Below are 17035 nucleotides of genomic sequence, written 5' to 3'. Positions count from 1 at the left end.
TATGGGTCGAACACTGTGCCCTGGCCGCTCAAGGTGTGCTCCGTGAGCCACATCCTGAGGAGCAGATCTGTGGTCCCATCCAGCCTCAATGGGAACCTGCATTGGCAAGCTCCCTGGGGATCTGTGTGCCCATTAAAGCAGCACTTTTTAATTTTTTATTTGTTTGGGCAGTGCCTCGAGGCTTGCAGGATCTTAGTTCCCTGACCAGGGATCGAACCCATGCCCCCTGAAATGGAAGCTCGGAGTCCTAACCACTGGACCTCCAGGGAAGTCCCTAAAGCAGCACTTTGCTGAGACCTTAACCCCATCCTCCTAACACTCCTCAGACGCAGGTCAATGATTCCCCTGATTTTCCAGCTGAGATTCTGCAGCTGCGAGGTTAAATGACCTGGTTAAGGTCTCCCAAGTGCCACCAGCAGGAGCTGCAACCAGAAGCCGGGCGGTCCAGCTCCAGAGCCCCTCACCCCAAATCACAACACCCCCTGCGGATTCCTGTTCAAGCCCCACAACCACTGTGACAGGTGGCCTCCGACTCCGCACTTTACAGATGAGACCTCGGAAACCGGGGGAGTCAGACCAACTGCTCCGAAGCGCTCCCCGGGAAACGGCGGGCCGGGGGCCTCCCAGTCTGCTGCGTCCACGCCTGTGTTCTTCCCTCCCGGCCCACTCCGTCTGCGGCCCAGGCCGGGGTAGGGGTTCCGCCTCCTAAGCCCACAGGCTCTGCGGACACAGCCGGGGGCAGGAAGTGGGAACCGGGGCGGAGCAACCAGGAGTTCAGTATGGTCTGAGGACATTCTTTCTTCGCAGCCAGACTCAGCTCAGTGTGCCTTTTGAAAGGCAGCAGAGAATAGCCGTGCTCAGCCCAACGAGGCCGGCCCCTTTCAACCTTCCACTTGCTGCCATTTCCAATTACAACTTCAGAGGGCTCCTATAATTTATACATCCCAGGATGCACTGCTCCAGCTGCTTTATGATGGGAGTTCATTACACCATTAAGGTTAATCTTTTATAAAGTACTGAGCAGGTGGTGGGCTGGGCGCCCGGCTTAGTTACCGCCGCCGGAAGCCTGCTGAATGGGGTTCACCTGGGGTGGGGGGTGGGTCAGGCTCTCTGAAGGGGCCAAGAAATGGAGAAGGCGGCCCCAGAGCACGGGGGCCCTCTGTTAGCCGTTTATTAAACTGCACGGTAGAGCAGGCAGGCAGCAAGGAGAACAATCTTCAGCAGCTCAGCACCGCTGGCAGGGGGAATGGGGGTGAGAGGAAGCCTCCTGTGCTGCCTGCCAGGGCGGCGAGGTGCAGGGTCTGAGCCACAGACGGGCCCACACATGGGCAATGAAAAGGAGTGGGCAGGCTGGTCCTCTCAGCAACAGGGTGGCCATAGGGGGTCTTCCTTTTGTAGGAACCTGTCTGTCCTTCCTGTGGTTCACGGGGTCCCTGAACCTGACACGAGATGGGGGAGCAAGAAGGAACACCGCGAGAGCAGGGGCCAGACAAAGGGGGGTCCGAGGCCCAGCCGGCCAGCTGCAGGTACACGGCCTCTAGCAGGTCCCTTCAGCTCTCCAAGGAAGCTGAGATCCTCAACCTGTCCCTCAGCTGTCAAACACCTGCGCCTCCCTCCCAGGGCAGTGCCCCAGCACAGAGCACGGTGAGCGCCCGCCGCACGAGAGCGGTCGCTATCCTTCGCGTTAAATGAGTTACCGCACATAGAGCACTTAGGAAGGTGCCTGGCAGAGAGGGCTCGCTTTGCTATTGTTGCTGTTGTTACATTTGTCTGTTTATGTGTCAGTCCTTGACCTGGGAACTCTCTGAGGAAGTGGTGGTAACTTTTCTTATTCCCAGCTCCAGGCACAGGGTTAAGCGTGCAGTAAGCTGCTTGACGAGTGTCCCTGAGAACGGGTGACGGGAGTTTACAAGCGGCAGGACTCTTCCCTGCTCTGCAATCTGGCCCCAGTCCCGGGGACGGTGTCGGCAGAAGACCAAGTTCTCTCAAAGGTATGAGGCTGAAACCACCTCTTGAGAAAAATTCCTTGGCTTCCCAGGAGGAAAGAGACTCCAGATGCGGCTGGTTTTTCTGGCTCCGGGACACTGGGGTTGACTCTGGCCTTCTCCTTCCACACGTCCCTGGAACCGAGGAGGACAGGGAGGGTTTGCTGTGACGGGAAACTCCAGCCTCAGGTGGGGCTTTGTGGCCCCGCAGGCTGGCTTCCTTCTCCAGTCGCTGCCCCAACCGACAGGCTCCCAGGGCTGGAACGGACCGGACGGGACTCCGGACTTGTCAAGGTTGCCAGTGTTCTTGGCTGTGAGGCCAAGCCATGACTGCCATGCTCGGGATGCACAAGCTCACCCACAGGCCATCTTCCCACAGCCGAGGGGAGCGGGAGGGGCTGGGGGGCTGCCACTTGGCACAGGGAGGGTCAGAGAGTGTCTAAGGAAAGACCTGGCTTCCCCCAAAGGCCTCAGGGGAGGAAAAGGTGGACCAAAAAAAAAGGCAGCCGGATGGAAGAGGCGCCAAAGGGAAGGAAACCAAACTAGGAGAGGAACCAAAGAGGGACGGGCAGCCTCAGAGAGTGCTGGGGCGGGAACAGGGTCAGTGCCAGAGGGACGGTGAGACGCTGCCAGCTCTGACAAGTGCCAGGGGTGGTGCAAGGGTTGCCTGGCTGCAGGACACAGCCTCAGGAAAGGGAGGGTCCTCTCAGTTTAGCACCGCCTGGGGGGACAGAAGAGTGGACAGCGGGTAACACTGACAGTGCTCTTGGCATCGGGCGGAACTTCCAAAGAGGTCGCGTCTCATTTGATCCCGACAGCTGCCCAGTGTGCCATATTCCACTAGATCCCCCATTTCAGAGATGGGGAAACTGAGGCTCTGAGAGGTTAAGTGACTTGCCCGAGTAGTAGTGGACTCGAATGGAGCTTTACGCTGAAGTCCATGTTTGCAGGCCTATGTTACACTGAGTTTAAAGAGAAAGAAAATGAATCAGAGGTGGGTGATGGGAGGAACGAAAGGGCAGCATCGTCTTGGAGACCTGGCAGTCCCAACCCAAGAGGGCCAGGTGGGCAGTGCCAACTGGGAGGTAGCGTATCCAGCGAGACTGCAAAGGCCAGGACAGTGCCCTCGGCTGCTGGGCCCAGGGCTGCCGAGAGGTCCTGCCTGAAGCTGCAGCAGGGCAGCTGTCCCAGGGCAATGCAGGAGCGTGGATGAAGTGGAGCCTGATGTAATCCCCGCCTGCAGAGGGTGGAAACTTGGGAAGTGAAACCAGCCGTCACCTCACTGCAGCCCGGCCACAGATTTCCAACAGTCATGCCGGGCAGGCCTCGCCCCTACCCACAGTCTGAGGCCTCTGCCCTCCTCTCCGGGGCCCGGGGGAGCCCTGGAAGCACATGCTGCGCTCCCCATGCCCAGCTCGGCGCTGAAACGTGCTCGGAGTAAAGCTGATGAGAAAGCAGAGGGTTTCTAGCCAACGCCCTGGGAAGCCTGCCATCGAGAGGCTGACAGTCTCACCGCTTTCCGGAACAGACGCAGGGCTCACCTCTTCACCAGGCTTTCCGCATATTTTGAGGGGTGAGGAGAGGTCCCGGCGGCTGCGTGGTGAGCTATCCTCCTTCCTCACCAAACCCTGCCTGAAGCGACCTGGTCAGGCTGCCCGGGCGTGTGGGAGACCAGAAGGGTGGTGAGGCCCAGAAACCCCAGGTGGGCCCCACGCACTTCCACGCAACCCAAGGCCCCAGCGCAGGTGGGGCGGCCTCCAAGGGCCCAGGCACTGGTCAGCCAACCGGGACACCAGACAGCGGTCTGGCCCCCACTCTAGAGACCTCCTGCCCAGCTCTTGGCCCAACAGGGTCCTTGAGCAAGGCCTTCCAGCTGGCAAACCATGGAATTCACTAGCCCATCCGGGCAACTCAGAGGGTGGGTGCAGATGCCCTGGCCCGGGACTATGCCCCGTCTTAAGCATTCCTGGCCTTCACGCCAGCTCCTGAAGCTTTGAATCTCACACACGAGCAATTCTAACCCTTGATCAGTACAGTGTCTTTCCCATCCAGCATCACCTCTGAGCATGGGGACAGCCCATGAAGGAGAGAGAGTATCATTGTTGCTCTTATACAAACGGGGCGACTGAGGCTCAGAAAGGCTGAGTGACTCATCTGAAGTTGCCCAGCAGAGCCAGGGGCAGAATCCAGGCCCAGCACCTTCCACCTGCCTTGCTGTCTCCCTAAAATCACCCATCCTGGGATCCCAGGAGTGGGTACTCCTGGTCCCCATGGCAAAGGAGGGTGCCCGACACATCAGGCCAGACAGGCGAAAGGTTTGAGGCGTTGGATAAATATACAGATATCTGATATACAGGCCAGAGGAGATGGAGAGAGAAGAGAATTACAAGAAGAACGAGACCAGCACCCTGTATCTCAAGGCCGCTGGCGTCCAGGAGGCCCTGCCCTCTATTAGCTGAGTGCCTAGAGCACATTTCTAAACCTCACCTATAAAATGGGTTAATACCACCTGCCTCTCGCGTGGTTTCGGGGATTAAATGAGCTAACGCATGTCAAGTGCTTAGCATGGCGCCTGGCGTGTGCACTCAGTAAGTGCTATTTGCCATCACTGTTAGCCTTCAATGAGGACATGGATTAGCGAGGGGAACAAGCCACGAACATTTAACAACACACGCTCAGAGGGGCGCCAGCGCTCTGCCCCCTGATCACGTCAGGTAGGACAGTCCTGGAGTGCAATGGGGCTGGAAGAAAGGTGTCACGGGAGAGGGGGTCTGTGTGGGCCTGAAGGAGAGGCAGGGCTCACAGAGCAGAGGGAGGGGTCCTGGTTTCAAACTCTGGCTTCCCACCTACTTGCTGTGTGTCCTTGGGCAGGTAACTCACCCTGTCTGAGCCTCCTGTAAGACAGGGGTAGAGGGATGGGGGGAGTAGAGGGATACCTATTACAAGGAGTAAATGGGATCCTGTCTATACTGTATGCTGTGCCAGGTTGAGTTCCCCGAATTCACAAAATGGAAACTATTGTTATTATTACTGTTGTTTTGTGGCTGAGCAAAGGCTCCTGGAGACAGATGCCCTGAGGCCTCCCGACCCCCAAACCTGAGAGGGTTTGGCAAAAGCCAAGTGCAAGGCGCTGTTCCTGGGGTGGGGGTGGGGGCCAGAGGAGCAGCCCCACCAAGCTCACCCCACCGTGAGGCCTGCCCAGCAGGGGCAGCCATGTGCTGGGAGGTGCAGGGTAGATTGTCTATAATGAAGAGACATCAATAATAAATTAACCTCAAGTAAGTCCAGGAACATCAATCATAAATTAATTAAATGGCTCCAGGAGACGCGAGGACAAGGGGCCTCTTTGGGATGAATTAGAGGCGGCATCCTGTCTCACCTTACACGGCACAGCCCACCCTCTCTGGCCCGGGCCTGCAGGCTCTGTGGCCAGGAGCATCTCCAGGTGGCGGAACTGGTTCTCAGGAGCAGCTCCCAAAACACAGGTGAAGATAAGCCCCGTTCTCCCCACTCCCCCTCCCCTCCCCCTCCCCCTCCTCTCCCCCTCCCTTCCCCCTCCCCCTCCTCTCCCCCTCTCCCCTCGACCCTCTCCCCTCCCCCGCCACCCCCCAGGCTAAGAGAGCTCTCAAATGCCCGGAGGGTTTTGATGAAACTTCCCAGAATAGTAACCTCCTGGGCTGAACTCAGGCAGGAGAAATTTCAAGGGGTAATTTGGTGAGAAAATGATCAAACACCCGGAAATAAGTGCTAAGAATACTGGAACCCCCTCAGTGGGTCCTCAGGGACGAGAACAGCCTCCTTCAGGGGATCCCCAACAGCCTCCCACTCACACTCTGGGCCTGGAACCCACCAGACTCAAAGCAGCTGAAAGTCAAGTGTGGGAGCCGCATCAGAGGCAGGGAAGAGGCCCTGTTCCAGGCCCCGCCTCTACTGACCAAAGTGACAAACCTCGGGGCCTCCACCTCCCCTCCGTAATCAGTCAGGGTGGTCTCTCCCCACCCTGCCCAGGGCGGCCCCTGCCCCGGTTCAAGCCCTCCAAACCCGGCACCTGCCCGAGACGCCAGCTGGCCTCCCCACTCCTGCCCCCCGGTCCCGCCGGCACCGGCTGCCAGACTCTCGCTCAGAACACTTTAGTGACTGCCCACGTTCATGGGCCAAACCTTCAGCCTCACTGTCATGGCTCTTGGGGACCCAGCCCCCAGCTCACGATTTCAACCTTTCATCACTTCTGTTTCCGGCGCCTGTAGTCAAGCCAGACCACAAACGGTCAGCCCCTCGCTTTCCCAGCCATATCTCCTGTTGCTGCCATTTCCTCTACAATCACCTGGCTGGCCCAGGTTAAAGGTCACCACCACTTAAGTCTCCCCTGATCTCCTTTGACCGCCGGTGGCACCCACCTCTTGACGTTACAGCGTAGACCTCTGTGTCCATCTCATATCTTCTCAATAGATTTTGAACACCAGAATCTATACCTTAGAGGCGCTAGTGTGTCCACTGCATCTTCATGGCCCTCACTGACCCCAACCCTCGGTGGGTGCTCAAGAAATAACTATCGACTCAGTCGGGGTGGAACCATTCCCCAGGGGCCAAAACATTATCTTGTGTGTGATTCTATTAACAGATAGGCCAGATTCCATCCATGCCAAGGGTAGGGTGGAGCTAATTTCTCCTTATCGAGAAAAGGGACATGACCTATGACATCTCCCCCGGTGCTAATGTATGCAGATCATGATGTAACTGCTTTTCTGTGGAAAAGATCCTGCCTGCAGGAGCAAAAATGTAAACCGAGTGTGCGTGCCTCCATCATGATCTCTCCACTCGTCAGGCATGGGATTCTTACAACCACCCCTGTGGGAGGTTTTACTGTCCCCATCTTACAGATGGGGAAACTGAGGTGTAAAGAGATAGCAGGATTCAAACTCGGGTCTGTCTGACTCCAGAGTCCCAAATCGTAAGGCCTCTGGGCTATAGTGCTCTCTTCTGTCACCCCGGAGGACTGTCCCCGGCTGACTTCCCAGTGGGCTTGGGGAGGAGGTGGAAGCAGGCGTGTGTGAGTACATATGGGCATCAGAGAGCCACACCCCCAGCCTGGGCGTCCTTCTAAGGAATACTGAGAAAGCAGAAAGGTTGCTCTCGTAAGAATCACATGGAGACGTTAAACTCACCCTCCTGGAGCTGGAAGGAGACCTCCCCCTGACTCCCACTGTTCTCTCCTGCTTCGTGGGGCCCAGCAACACCCCACTGCACACACCCACTGACACCAGGCCAGCCAGACACAGGAACCCACAAGCTCCCCCGCCACCAGGCGCTCCACACCCCCTCAGCCCTCACCTCCCACAGAAACGCTTGCTTACGGGCACACGCGGCTTTGCACACGTGCAATCGCCCGGCAGCCGTGCAGTGACAACGGCCCTACCCCTGCCCGTCTCCGTGATCCTGCAGAGGACTTGGGCACTCCTGCCCAACGCCCTCACCTGTGGCCAAACCACTCCCCTCCACATCACCTCCCTGGACCCCCCTCAGCAGCTGAGAGGACCCCACAGGGTAGGGGCTTTCCTGGATCCTCCTCGCCTACACACCCAGTGTCCCGTCCACCCAGGGAGATCCAGTCCAGCCAAAGTCTGTATCAGAAAGGAAAAAGGAAAATCAACATTAACAGTCTTTAGCCCTACCCGCTGAGATGTAACCACATCCCACAATGTCCTGGGCTCCACGGCTCTAAAAGATTTATCGTCCTCTGACCGCATGCTCATTGATATTTCCCCAGCGCCACTCACCCGGTCCACTAGAGTGTAATGTAAAGCTATTCCAGGGAGAAACCGAACTCAGATGGAACGTGGGCCAACAGGCGATTAAACCCTAAGGGGGATCCCTTTCTGGTCCCGGCGAGAGGGACTGCGGGGAGGGTCTGGGCCTTCAGCTGTGGCCCAGGAAGCCTCTGTCCAAAGATGCCCAATTCCCAGGCACCCCTGAAGCTGAGCCACTGGGCACCATGATTTATGAGGTGGCTGAGGAAGGAAAGGTTGCCAGGAGCTGAGTTAAGCAACTTTTGGAGAAACATGGACAAAGAAATAGGAATAGGACTGAGGACCAGAGTTGAAAAAAATCTCAGCTCCAGAGAGCCGCTTGCCCTCGACGGCCACTCCTGTGTTACCAGCCCCCTGCCCCAGCTGGAATCTGCTCAAAATCAGCAGCTGTGCAGCACGACGAGGGGTGGTGGTGACCTGGCTGGGCTCCCTGTGGCCTCAAACCCTGAGGACTCGGAAGAAAGCCCTGCTCTGCTTTTGGGAAACAGAGGCCAATTCCTCCTGTCGACGTCTCCGATCTGCCCCGCCTGCCACCCAGCTCTGCTGTGCAGAGTCCCAGCATCCCAAGCAGATGGCAAGGGGTGGCTGCAAAGGGGTGGAGCAAGGGGTGGCTCCTGGATCCCCAAACCATGAGGCTGAGCCACAAATCAGAACAAACAGGCGGAGGTGTGGAGGGTGAGCTGAGGGGATGTGAATGCTGAATATTCACATCAGGGAGGCCTGAGGCTTCCTCTTAATGGACTTGCACTAGGAGAGCTTTCCAAGCAGGAGCTGAAGTGCTGGCAACTCCTGCAGAGGCAGCAAAAGGGGCCCAGGGAGCATGTGGGACAGGCCTCGGGCACCCCGCGGATGACCTGGGAACAAGTGGCCGAGGAGGCACTTGCAGCGCCAGGCAGTGTCCAGGCGGCAACCCCTCCCCCTTGTGGGGGTCGTGTCCTCTTTCTCCCCTTGTGGCTTGACACTGCAGCATGGACACAGGACAGAAACTTTCTGCCTCGGGACCAAGCTTGTGAAACGGGTTGCTGGCTAAGGCAGACACTCACATGGAATGCTGGAGAAACCGGGCCTGGGTTCACGGAATCAGGCCTTCCAGTGCAAAGCCTTCTCGCCGTGGGGTATGTAATCCAGGCTCTGCAGCCCATTATCAGGAACTAGGCCCCAGTGGCAGAAAGTAAAGCAACTGGCAGCCACCCTCAGCTTCTCCACCTGGGAAGGCCCTTCAGGCAGAAGTGGGCCCACGTCCCGAGGAATTCCTGCTACACCTGTCTGCCCTCAGAGACCCCCTATGAGGGTACCCATCACCCCTTCTCCTTGCCCCGTGTATCCGAGGGCGCCCCCCATGGGCCCCAGCCTCCTGCCAACCAGCCTCAACCTCGCTCACAGCACCCCCCAGCCCTGCATCCCTCTGGTGACTGTGACCCACTGGGCTTTCTCCAGGCCACAGCCCCCAAAACTCTGATGCGGCTGCTCCCCACCCCCATCCTCTGAACCCAGAGCCAAAGGAAATTCTCAAGAGAAAGTGCACACTTCCAAGTCTCGCTCCCACCCAGGTACCCCAGATCTGTCAGCCGAGGACACCTCCCAGCCCTGCACGGCCACGAGCACGTCTGCAGCCCCGGCGAAGGGCTCCCTCTTGCTCTGGCCACTCCTGCAGGACGCTACAGTTGCTGTGGCCACGCTCGGACAGTCCTCGGGAGCCCTGGGGCCTGGTTCCTGCTCGGCAGCTGACTCACAATGTCAACAGATCCCACTTTCCCCACCAGGAGCCCTTACGCTCAGGGCCTCTAATTCCCTATGACAGGCCCTCGACCTTCCGGCTGCCTTCCTCCCCAATCACATTCCATGCCTCCATTTCCTCTGCCTCCTGTCTTGGTCTCTTTACCTGATGATAATCCCTGACCTTTGGACAGCCTTTCACAAAGGGTTTCCACGGGCACCATCTTTCATCCTCTGCGACCGCCTTCTGATGTGGCTCTGAGAGGTAAAGTCACCTGCTCAAGGTCACACAGGCAAGGCTGGAATTCAAGTTTCCTGGCTCCGCATGCACTGGACAACACTCTAGCTTTGAGGAACCTCAGAAGCATCTCCAAGCACCCACTTTGGCAAGTGAGCTGCCACCCCCACCCTAGTCTCCCATACCCTCAACTTGGTCTTTCTGGACTCCTAAAGGTCTTCTCCAGGCCCAGCCTCATTTATTCTTCTCCCCCCGAGAGATCCACAAAGACCTAACAAATTCCCCCACATCCTAAGACTTCTCTGGGGGTCGTAAATCGTCCCTCTGTGAAGTAGAACACATGTGACGCTGAGTGTGACCCTCACCCAGAGCTTCCCAAAGGACTGATGAGGGCAGACGCAATCCTAGCACACTCCTGGTGGCTGCAGACTCATCTTTCAAACATCACCCAAATGATCCTCTGGACCCAAAAGCTTCCAAGCATCATAGAAGAGAGGCAACTCCCAGACACCCAGGAGCGAAGGAAAAGGCAGGGCCCGGGAACTACAGACGGATAGAGCAACACACCTCCCCCCGCCCACCGACACGGCCCACCTCTCAGCCCTGCACATTCCTCAGGACACATGTTCAGGGAGAGTGAGCAGAGCTGAGAACCGTCCACCTCTCCTCTCCTCCCCAAAGCTGCGTGAATTCATGAGCCCAGGACAATGCTGGGACAGGACTCCATCTGGGTCACCGTCGGCGTCCTCAGGGTAGAAGCATCTCCAGGCATCTCTCTTTCACGTCCATTATAAAGGACACCAACCTTCTCTCAGCTTTCTGCCTTCCTCAGTCCAGTGCACCCAACAGATATTAAAGGTGGGCCCGCAGTGCCAGAGGCAATGCCCCTCATCATCACCAGGGTGGGAGGATGGGCATTTACCCTTCCCATCCACCAGGGTCTGAGGGCCATGGATTCTCCCCTCGCAGGACCAGGCTGCCCCGGCACCACGCTGTGCCAGGGCCATTTCTCACAGTCACGCTAGGAACTCCTGCCATGCTGAGGACACGAATTCTTCAAGCCCCGGGTGCCATCACTCCAGACCATGTCAAGGCCAGAGCCATCCGACACCTTATTAATGAGAGCACTTCCTCACACCCCTGCCAGGGGCACCACCATGCGCCCACAAGCTGGCCACCGCCACTCCAGAACCAGTCCAAGTGTTGTGCCCACCGCCAACCTGCACTGAGGGCTGCGCCCGCCTAACACCTGGGCACCCACCACCGCACCAAGGTGGGGGTGACTCTTCTGACACCCGTGCCAGGAAAACCACGCTGCCTGTGCCAGACCCACGCTGCCCACGCCCGTGCCACGGGTGTCACCATTCCCACACTGGTGCCAGGGGCTCCACGGATCTCACACCTGCCACGGCCGCGCGTGGCAGCCGCGCCTCCGCCCGCGGACCCGTCGGGCGGGCCACCGCGCGCCCTGGACACTGCCCAGCTGCCGCACCGCTCACACCGCGCCCGAGTCCGCGGCCCGGCCCGCCGCGCCCGCGGCCCCCCTTACCTCCAGCCCGCCGCAGGGCTCGACCCGCCGCCGCCACCGCGACCGCCACCTCCATCCTGGGCTCCCCAAGGCCCCAATTCACTAACGCCGCTTCCGCAGGGCGCCGGCGCCGGCGCGAAGGCCGCCTCCGCCCCCCGGGGGACGCTGCGTCCTTTACGTAAACCCCACTCCGCCGCCAGCGGTGACCATGGCGACGACCGCGGGGCGGCAGCGCCCTCTGGTGCCAGGGAGGGGAGCGGCGCCGAGGCCGGAGTGAGCGGAGTCTTTCGCGGGGCTCCACGCGTGGGGGCGGTGGGTGCAGGACTCCCGCCGCCGCCGCAGCTTCGTGGGCGGCCGGGAGGGGCAGGACCGGCCGCGCTGCATGCGGGGAAGGGAGCTGCCTGGGTCCCCCTCCTTCAGGCCCCGCGTGACCGGGTTTAGCGTGGGAGAGGCAAAAAAGCATGTAGGATCACTGGAGAACTGGTTCATTTGGGGGGAGGAAAGAGAGAGATGGGTTCCACCTCCTCGGGGTGCTGAGCGCTCCTTTGGGCGGGGGGGTCAGAGCACATCATAATCATCTCTGTCCTCCCCTCACCCTCTACCCCTACAGGGCCCAGCATCATGCCTGGCATCCAAGAGGGCGCTTGGTCAATTTTGAATTCCTGGAAAATAAAGAAAATTGCCCTTCCTATTCTGCTTCACACGCATCCATTCATTCACTTAACACATCTTCCCTGAGAGCTAGCCTTGAGCGGGGAGCGCCCCTGTCCACGTGCCTTGTGCTAAGCTGGGGGAGTGAGTGAGCCCGAAGACAAGCAGAACCCAGGCCCTGCCCTTCGGTTCAGTCTAGGGGGTACTAGACCATCACAGTACAGGGTGCTTGTGGTGTAGGAGCTCAGCAGAGAGGGCAGGTGGAGCTCTTTGAGGGGCACTTAAGCAAGCCGTGGGGGAGGGAGTTGGGTCTGGAGGCTGAAATGACCCAGCTGGGTCTCAAAGGTGGAGTAGAATTCAGAGGCAAAAAGGAGAGTAGCATGTTTCAGCACGGGGAGTGCCTCTAAAATGTTCTCTGGGCCCTGTTGTCACCCCAAGAAAACAGGGTGATACATAGCAGTTTAGTGTAAGTGGGAGCGTAAGGAGCTATGTGTACAGGGGCCTGCGGTGGAGTATCCGCCTGAAAATTATCTGGACTTTTGGGTTTAAAGTGAGACTCTGAGTCCAGGGCAGTCTTCCCCTCTGTTGAAGCAGGTGGGACCTACTTCTGGAAGGAGCTCTGTATTACCCGTGGTTATTTTGAAGGCAAACTCCGGCTTATTTTAAAAAAAAGAAAAATGGGGGTGGGGAGGGCAAATACTGGGTGGGATACCACAGGGGATTCAAGAAAGAGTTGGACTCTCCCAGCCTCAGGAAGGGCAGGGTATCAGGGAGGCTTTAAGGACTGACTGTAGCATAGCAGTTTGGGGACCTTCTGTCTAGATCACTGCAATTAATCAGAATCAAAACTGCCAAATGTAATGTCCCTTGGTTCAAAGTTCTAGATTCCCAAAAGAAAGAATCTTGTTGGTCCAGCTTGGGCCATGGTCAATCATAGCAGCTACATTCTACCCCCTTAGCTGCCCAGTGCACACAAATTCACACATGTACACACACACACACACACACATCTTCCTCCCATTCATCCAAAGTCATCTTCACCAAACAATATTGTGTTCCAATATTCCCTGATCGGCCACCTCCAGACTTGCTGTCACGATCAAGATCCAAGTTCAAGGTCTTCAAGGTGATGTCCATGTCTCTTTTTCCTCAAGGTTTATGGTGATCCCATCTGGGCATCTAACAACTGAATTAAAGGGTGCATTTAACTACCACAAACATGTCCTTCGAATTCTTGCTGCTCAAAGGGTGGCATTAGCACCATCGAGGAGCTTGTGAGAAATGCAGAAGCTCAGGCCCCCACATCTCAGCAGATTGAAAAGATCCCCCGGTGATTTGTATGCACATTACAGTTGGAGAAGCACTGCTATTATAAATATGGATGGAAAGGAAAAGGAAATGTATGAAAAATGCTTTTCAATGGTAATCATTGCTGTTTAAAAAGAAAAGGGGGAGGGGTTAATTATTTAATCTTCAGCAACTCCAGTAACCAACAAGGAAATAACCGACTCCAGTAACCATCAAGGTAGCGGCTGCAGTCTTTATTTTTGCAACCAGTTGCAAACTCCTAAAAGGTGTTTATGACTTTCTTCCTCTAACTCTTTATTCCTTGGTTCACTTGCCTCCTGCCTGCATCTCATTTTCCTGGTGGACTGACCCGAGTCTCCATCCTTGAGGGCCTGAGCCTTTGGTGATCCTGGCTGTAAAGCATCACAGCAGAATTCTGTCTGCCTTTACCACTGGGCATGATGGTGTAGGAGGTACTCCACAAGGACCCTGCGTTCCACCCATATCCCTCCTGTGTGTGTGTGTGTGTGTGTGTGTGTGTGTGAGATGACGATCCCCAAGTGACCAAGTGGCAGTCCCAGTGTCCAATTCAGTGGAACCGTTATTGTGCCTCCTGGTGGAAATGTTCCTCCCTTCAGTTCCAAGACCACCAGACAATCAAAACTCAGAATTGCCTGAACAGGAGGCAGACAGCAGGCATTTTGACAATGGTGAAACTCACATCACCGCCTCCACCCCTAGTTCCCAGACCCTTTGGAGGAAACATACCATAACAGATGTCTGGTTCAGAGCACACATTCACTGGGGGCCTTACCTGGTCCAGCCACCAGGCTGCTCCCCCTCCACTCCAACAACACGTTTGTCCTCCCCTCTGAATGCCCTCAGGCCCAGTTCTGACAGAGTTTGACCAGGTGTCTTTGGAGACAGCCACGAGCGTTGTGAGCAGAGTGGAGCAGGGGAGGGAGACAAGAGTGAAGTTCCAGAATGGGCCACAAGCCACAGATTGGTCCAGGTCCAGCTGCCAGGCTGTGTTCCCTCAGCTCGGTGCCAAATTCCCACTCTGGCCTCAGTTTCCCTCTAGGTCCCAGTGGGGATAATAACATGGCTCCTCCTCCCAGGGGTGCTGTGTGGATTAACTAATTAATGAGTGTGACATCGTCTGCTTCCACAAAGGGGCTGATTAAATGCTGAGCGTTGTTATTAGAGTAATGGGGGGTGTGTGACAGGCAGAGTAGACTGGAGACAGATCTGCTCCCCTCGCCTCCTCCCCACCCCCTTCCTCCGTCTGCCCCATGCTCTGCAAGCTGAACATCTTGCAAGGCAAAACCAAGATGATTTTTGGCACCCCCAAAGACGGTGTATAACTTTTGCTCATTTCCCCTGTACTGGAACGTGAGTCACGGCCCAGCTTCGTAGAGTAATCTGTCTCCGACAGCTGGCACAGCTGTGCCCTGCCCCAGACTCTCAGCTCCCAGCAGCTGCAGGATGGGATGGCTTGGCTAGTGATTGCATCAGGTTAGAGCTGCCTGCAGAAAGACAACTGCAGAATTCCTGAGCTGGGTACCAACCCCCTGACGGCATTGCCCCGTGGTCCCAGCGATTGACCGCCTTTCCTCACAGCCCGAGGGAGGGAAAGCCAATGTGGCATACTGGCTTAAGGCTGGGGGAATTCAAAGCATGCAGTGTTTTGAAGTATATAGTATCTGCTTATGGCCGCGGGAGATCCAATGACCACATTTTAGCTTGGATGCAGGGTATCAGATAATGGATGAAATCATAGATCTGTGCATGGCGACTTTAGCCTGGCTTGTTCCCAAATGCAAAAATCCAGGGAGGCCCCTGAGTGAAATAGTGAATGTGACTTTCCCAGTAGTCAGTGTGAGATCATTGCCCACTCCCAGATGCTGGGTCCCCCATCTCTGAGTGTTGTACAGTGCTGGCTCTCACCCAGAATCCTGGTACCCAGGATGGGGTGGATGGGAAGGAATCACTCAGTCCCACCACCAGGTAAATGTTTGCATCTCACAACCAAGGGGAATGTTGTTTACCCACATAGCACAAACTCCGCCTGCCTGGGGAGGCGAGAGAAAAGCTCTGGAGGCTGAGCTGTCAGACTCCCACAGGGAGAGAAATTAGCCAGTTGCGAGGTCTAGACAATGCATATGAATTGGGGTTTGGGACACCTGGACCCAGCTAGGGATCATCCTGGCTATCTCATGGCAGGATTTCAATCCTCCTTCCCTCTGCAAACAGCTTCTTTCCTGCCTTCTTGTTCCTCCTGCTGTGAGATACAGGTATGTGTCATGGGGGCAAATAGCCTGGAAGTAGGGGCTGGACCAGCCAGGGATTAAAAGATCAGCCACCATTGGGATGTGCTGAGGTCCTGTACAAGAAGCAAGTTGTCCCCTCCCACCAGAGGGGACCTACAACCCATACCTTTTACCTGAGTAAGCATAATTTGCCGTCAGGGTCTCGACAAATCTATGTGGTGATGGAGTGATAACGGTGGAGATGCTGGAGGAGGTGAGAGTGATGGTAGTCTAGGTGGTGGTGAAGATAGGGAGGAGAAAGAGGACTGATGGCTTCCAAGGGGTTTTTCCATTCCCACCTCATCCTCCATTCACTTGGGTATCACCAGCACTTTCACTGTAACGCCCAGAGGATTGGGGGATCCTTGCATCTCATTAAACCAGCCTATTTGTAAGTGTCTGCTCCCTAATGAACATTGTAGTAACTAGTTTTTCTCCTTGGGGCGCTAGGGAGCTATGGGATGTAAAGACAGATGTCTCAGGGGAAAGATTGCCTGCTTACTGACTAGTGTGATTCATCTGCACTTTCTGGACAATAATAACAAGAGTAGAGAGTACTCTTGAGGGTGTTCATCCATCCATCCACCCATTCACCCAACAACTCATTCTCCCACCTGCCTCTTCACCCACCCATCCATCCACCCACCCATTCACCCACTCACCCATTCTTCTACCCAGTCTGTCCATTGCCCACTTACCTACCCATCCACTCACTCCTCCATCCGCCTACCCACCCATCTACTCATCCACATATCCATCAACCCATCCATCCATCCACCTATCTTTCCATCCATCCATCCATCCACCTATCTATCCATCAACTCTTCCATCCATCCACCCATCCATCTACCCAACTATGTCCTAAATCATGTCCAGTTGATTTTTCCTCCTAAATATCTTTGCAACTACCCACTTCTGTCCATTTCTACCAGTACCACCCAAGTCCAGGACACACTTGTCTCTTCAGGGCCACTGCCATAGTCTCCTAACTGCTCTTACTTCTCCTCGATTTTGCACCAAACAGGTAGAGTGACCTTCTATAAATGAACATCAGATTATATCATGTCACTGCTTAAAACCCTGCTGTGGTTTCTTATCGCTCTGAAAATACAGACCCCAATTTTTGTTGGGTATACAGTAAAGTGTACAGATAATGAATTTCTACGTATGTATATACCTGTGACCAGACCCAGACAAAGATACAGAATATTTCCAGTTCTTTGTGCCCTTAATGGTCAATAGCCACCCCCCAGAAGTAAACACTATTTGACTTCTATGCCATAGGTTTGTCTATTCCTGAACTTCCTACAAATGGAATCATAGAGGACACACTCTTTTGTTTCTGGCTTCTTTTGCACAGCATTATGTCTGTGAGATTCATCCATGTTATTATGTGTATCAATAGTTCATTCTTTTTATTACTGTATAATATTTCATTAGATAAATATACCATGATTTGTTTGTCTAGTCTGCTGTTGATGGATATATGGCTTTTTCCAGCTTGGGGCTCTAAC

The 17035-nt window shown here is 55.8% G+C and overlaps 1 protein-coding gene across 1 annotated transcript in view; it reads right to left on the bottom strand.

Moving 5' to 3' along the window:
• DAGLA (diacylglycerol lipase alpha) overlaps positions 1-11400 on the bottom strand; it is a 62212-nt gene extending 50812 nt beyond the window's left edge. Inside the window, exon 1 of the mRNA XM_068556360.1 lies at positions 11296-11400. The gene's annotated coding sequence lies outside the window, so the exon portion shown is untranslated. The remainder of the gene's footprint in view (positions 1-11295) is intronic.
• Positions 11401-17035: the final 5635 nt, after the last annotated feature.

This window comes from Eschrichtius robustus, chromosome 11 (assembly GCF_028021215.1).
Source record: "Eschrichtius robustus isolate mEscRob2 chromosome 11, mEscRob2.pri, whole genome shotgun sequence".
In the NCBI taxonomy this organism is placed as follows: domain Eukaryota; kingdom Metazoa; phylum Chordata; class Mammalia; order Artiodactyla; family Eschrichtiidae; genus Eschrichtius; species Eschrichtius robustus.
This window is presented reverse-complemented; position numbering and strand designations above follow the sequence as displayed.